The 5,585-nt window shown below is 43.8% G+C and overlaps 1 non-coding gene across 1 annotated transcript; it reads left to right on the forward strand.

Moving 5' to 3' along the window:
* The first annotated feature begins 5,296 nt into the window (after window positions 1-5,296).
* On the forward strand, window positions 5,297-5,434 carry LOC119944375. The gene has a single exon (XR_005455860.1). It is a non-coding gene; the product is annotated as a small nucleolar RNA SNORA7 (small nucleolar RNA).
* Window positions 5,435-5,585: the final 151 nt, after the last annotated feature.

Consider the following 5,585-nt stretch of genomic DNA (forward strand, 5'->3'; position numbering starts at 1 on the left):
TTGGGCTGAAGTCACTGGGCCGGTGCTGAGTCTTTGGGGTCCAGGCTGAGAGCCATTCATTCATTCATTTGTTCATTCAATCATATTTATTGAGAGCTTATTGTGTGCAGAGCACTGAACTAAGCACTTGAGAGAGTACAATAGAGCAATAAATAGACACTTTCCCTGCCCAGAACAAGCTTACAATCTAGAGGGCCAGCATCGGCTCCTTGCTTACTTACAGAAGCTCCGTTTCCTATGTATTCCCCCCACATCCAGGGATTCCAGTCTGAGACCTTTCCCAGACCCGGATAAGAGTATGGCAGACCTTTAGATCTTTTTTGGGGCATGTGAGTGTGTGTGTGTGTGTGTGTGTGTGTGTGTGTGTGTGTGTGCCTGTGTGTGTGGTATTTGTTAAGCACTTACTATGTGCCAGGCACTATACTAAGCGCTGGAGTGGGTACAGGGTAATCAGGTTGACATGGTCCCAGCATCGTGGTGTTAAAGAGAAGCAGCATGGCGTAATGGATACAGCACAGGCCGTGGAGTCAGAAGGTCCTGGGTTCTAATCCTGGCTCTGCCGCTTAGAGAAGCAGCATGGCTCAGTGGAAAGAGTACGGGCTTTGGAGTCAGAGGTCATGGGTTCAAATTCCGGCTCCACCTCTTTTCAGCCATGTGACCCTGGACAAGTCACTTCACTTCTCTGTGCCTCAGTTACCTCATCTGTAAAATGGGGATTAAGGCTGTGAGCCCCATATGGGACAACCTGATTACCTTGTATCCCTCCCAGTGCTTAGAACAGTGCTTTGCACATAGTAAGCACTTAATAAATGCCATCATTATTATTATTGTCTTCTGTGTGACCATCGGCAAATCACTTCACTTCTCTTGCCTCTGTTACCTCATCTGTAAAATGGGGGTTTAGACTGTGAGCCCCATGTTGGACAAGTACTGGGCCCAACCTGATTTGCTTGCATCCACCCCAGTGCTTAGTATAGGGCTTGGCACATAGTAAGCACTTCACAAATACCACAATCATTATTATTATTATATTAATATCAATAAATAATTTATAGATATATACATATGTGCTATGGGGCTGAGGGTGGGGTAAATACCAGGAGCCCAAAAAGCGCAGATCCAAATGCGGAGAAGAAGCAGAAGGAAGAGGGAGCCGGGGAAAAGAGGGTTTAATCAGAGAAGGCCTCTTGGAAGAGGGGGGACCCTAGTAAGACTTTGAAGGAGGAGAGAGTGGTGAGCTGGCATATATGGAGCAATTTGACAGTGGTTCGGGCTATGATTGCATTAGCAGATGAGGAGAACAATGTCTGTGGAAGAAGTAAGGGGCTAAAGGTCCAAAAAACTGAACTCGGAACTCTCAGCTCAACTCCCCCAGGGGGTTGATGAATGTGCCATTTTCCAGTCAGGGTACTAGGTTGGAACCTAAATTTTGGCTGAGGTTAAATTAGGGTGCATCTTCATTGGCCTCAGAAATGTTATTTTTGCGAGGGCATCTACCGTGGACTGTTTCTACAGGTGCCTATTTTGGTGGGGATCCAGGGCAAATCTGAGCTGAGAGATTTTAATGGTAATAATTAGGGTACTTGGTACTATGTGCCACACACTATTCTAAGCTCTGAGGTGGCTTAGTGGAAAGGGCACGGGCTTGGGAATCAGAGGTTGTGAGTTCTAACCCTGGCTCCGCCCATTGTCAGCTATGTGACTTTGGGCAAGTCACTTAACTTCTCTGTGCCTCAGTTACCTCATCTGTAAAATGGGGATTAAGACTGTGAGCCCCACGTGGGACAACCTGATCACCTTGTATCCTCCCCAGCACTTAGAACAGTGCTTGGCACATAGTAAACACTTAACAAATACTATTATTATTATTATTATTACATGTTAATCAGGTTGGACACAGTTTCTGCCCCATGTGGGACTCATAGTCTAAGAAGGAGGGAGTAGGATTTAATCCCCATTTTACAGGGAGGGTGACTGAAGCACAGAGAAGGAAAGTGACTTTCCCAAAGTCACACAGTAGAAGGATTAGAACCCAGGTCCTCTGACTCCTAGGCCACGCTGCTTTTCAGAGATGGGTGATGTCATTGAGGCCACCCACTCTTGGTCACAGACTGGCTATAGCAAAGCTGTCAAGGTCAGAAACAAGATGCGGCCCAGTTTTTAGAGTACGTGTTTTCAGAAGTCTGTGTAGATGTGCACTTTATATCCTCTGAGTCATCCTGCCTCTTGAGTTGAAAGTTTATTTAAAATGACTCTGAAAGCTCTAAGTGCTAAGTATTCGGTTTGGTTGGCAGAGGAAGCTTCAATTAGCTACTTCATGTTAAGAGCAGCTTCAGGGACTTTAAGAGAAATTTCCCCATGATGGAAACTAAGCCCAAACACATGACACGAAAGGAGCCCAAGACCTTTCTCCCGACGGCATTATCGGGTGTCGTGATGCCAAGCCGGTCAGTCAGATAAATTAGCAGGAAACAGATCGGTGTTCTCTCCTCAGTTTGTCTCCCAGGCCACCCCTGAGTCAAGTGAGTTAATAACAAAAGTCACAGCTCCCTCTTGCTTGGAAAATAGTCCGCATCCGGAAGCCAAAACATTTCATGTGACGCAACTGGCACCTTCCCCTTACCCCGTAGCCAAAGTGAGTTCAAGACAGAGGTTATTGGAGAGGTGGGGTGAAAAGGCCGCCAGCACAACTAGCTGAGGTTTCAGCACTCTCCAAAACTTCAGATTTCACAGCTTTCAGAGGAATAACCTTTTCTGTCACTGAAAAAAAACAAAAACAAAAACAAAATCCCACCACTTACAGCAGCCTTTCCAAAAAAATATTTAACCAAATACTGGGGCAGCTTTTAAAACCTTTTGGATGGTTATGGATAATAATAATAATAATAATAATAATAGCACTTATTAAGCGCTTACTATGCGCAAAGCACTGTTCTAAGCGCTGGGGAGGTTACAAGGTCAGAAATACCACAATTATAATAACAGATATTTATTACCCATTTATTTATATTTATTTATTTATTAACAGATATTTATTACCCATTTTATAGATGAGGAAACTGAGGCACAGAGAAGTTAAGTGCATTGGCCCAGGTCACACAGCAGGCAAGTGGCAGAGCCAGGATTAGAACCCAATTCTCCTGACTCACAGAACTGTGTTCTTGGATGAGACCCAGAGCAATTATAAGCTTGTTGTGGGCAGGGCGTGGATATAGCAGCTCTATTGCATTGTACTCTCTCAAGGGCTCAGTACAGTGCCCAGCACACAGTAAGTGCTCAATAAATACTATTTGATTAATTGATTGTCTTCAAGGTGATTTTGGAGTCAGCCACTCAAGGACCCGTGGGGGGAAGATGAGGTAGCATATTGGCTACTAAGGACTAGAACAGCACCATCTCAATAATAATAATGGTGGTATTTGTTAAGAACTTCCTATATGCCAAGCACTGGACCAATTGCTAGGGTAAGTACAGTCTCTGCCCCTCATGGGGCTTCCAGTCTAAGAGGGAAGGAGAACAGGTGAGGAGCATGGTGGTCTAGAGGAAAGAGCATAGGCCTGGGAGTTAGAGGACCTGGGTTCTAATCCTTACTTCCATGTGACCCTGGGCCAGGCATTTGACTTCTCTGTCATTTTCCTCATCTGTAAAATGGGGATTCAATGCCTCTTCTCCTTCCTACTTAGTTTGAGAGCCCTCTGTGCCTCCCACCTGATTAACGTATATCTTCCCTAGCATTTAGAACAGAACTTGATGCATAGAAAGGGCTTAACAAATACCACGATAATAATAACAGATATTTATTACCCATTTTATAGATGAGGAAACTGAGGCACAGAGAAGTTAAGTACATTGGCCCAGGTCACACAGCAGGCAAGTGGCAGAGCCAGGATTAGAACCCAGTCCTCCTGACTCACAGAACTGTGTTCTTTCCACCAGTTCCCGCTGCTTCTCAAGAACAATCCCCTCCCAATCCCCCCCGCCTTACCTTCTTCCCCTCCCCACAGCACCTGTATATATGTATATATGTTTGTACATATTTATTACTCTATTTATTTATTTTATTTGTACATATTTATTCTATCTATTTTATTTGGTTTATATGTTTTGTTTTGTTGTCTGTCTCCCCCTTCTAGACTGTGAGCCCACTGTTGGGTAGGGACCGTCTCTATATGTTGCAAACTTGTACTTCCCAAGCGCTTAGTACTGTGCTCTGCACACAGTAAGTGCTCAATAAATACAATTGAATGAATGAATGAACAATCCCGGACCACCCACTCTTCTGCTTCCTGAATCAATCCTTCAGGCAATGAGTGGTATTTATTGAGTGCTTATTATGTGCAGAGGACTGTATTAAGTGCTTGGGAGAGTACGATACAAAAGAATTAGCAGGTGTTCCCTGTCCATAGCAAGCATACAGTCTAGAGTCCTGAAGCAAGCAAGAGGTCTAGAGTCCTGAAGCAAGCAAGAGTCTCACTCTACTGCTCTTTGGGCCAAAAAGGAAATCTTAGCAAATGTCAGCTCCTCAGTATACCCTCTGGACCAGGAAATACACCTAGATGTCAACTCCAGGCCTATATCGTAGTTGCATTAGAATGGACTCAGTGCCAGAAAAGACCTGATTTATGGTTTTTGCTCTTCGGAGTTTTTAGAGGAACTCTGGCTGACATTTGACTATGACAGCTCAGTGGATGTTTTATCAGAAACTTAGAACCTGCTTAAGTGACAATAATCTTATTAACCTTTAACAAAACTATAAATTTTAAATAAAATCCGCTGCTTTAATTCTCAGGGAATTCTCACGGAATCCAATTGGCCTTTGAAAGAACAAAGAGAACTTTGAACATCTTACAAATTCATCTCAGGATTGTCTGTGTGCAGACTCCACAGAAGTGTCAAGAGTGAGGGGGATGATTTTTTAATGGGAAATATTTCAACATTATCCTCCTCCAGTAGTATTTATTAAGCACCCTGAGCTTGGCACAGAGTAAGTTCTCAATAGATACCATAATTATAATTATCATCTACCCACTTGTCTTATGCTGAGTGCTACACAAAGAAATTTAAATAGTTCTCTAGGAGTTTAAAATTCTGGTAGTTGAGGTCAGTCTCCCCATTGCTACAAGAATGTCAGTTAATCTATACTCAGACTGTGAGCCCCATGTGGGACAGGGATTGTAATGTTCCATCTGATAGAATTGTATCTACCCCAGTGCTTATCACGCATTTCACAAATAATGATAATAATAATTAATAAGAATAATTGTGGTATTTGTTAAGCACTTGCTATGTGCCAAGTCACTTCTCCGGGTCACACCTGGAGAATTTCCAGTACTCTACCAGTCTCGGCAAAGGGAGGGAGAGTCAAGCTGAGGCCTACCCATTCCATTCCTAGCTTGGCCAGTGGCTAGCGAGCGGCAGACAATCTGCTACAAGTCAAAACTCACCTGTGCTGGGCAGCAGCAGCACGGGAGAGAGTCGAGGGTGGAGACTCAGGTTTACTGTGCAGAAGGAGGCAATAGTAAACTGCTTCCGTATTTTTACAAAGAAAATATGGATACACTACCAGAATGATTGCATATGGAGGT

Source organism: Tachyglossus aculeatus, chromosome 22 (assembly GCF_015852505.1).
Source record: "Tachyglossus aculeatus isolate mTacAcu1 chromosome 22, mTacAcu1.pri, whole genome shotgun sequence".
In the NCBI taxonomy this organism is placed as follows: domain Eukaryota; kingdom Metazoa; phylum Chordata; class Mammalia; order Monotremata; family Tachyglossidae; genus Tachyglossus; species Tachyglossus aculeatus.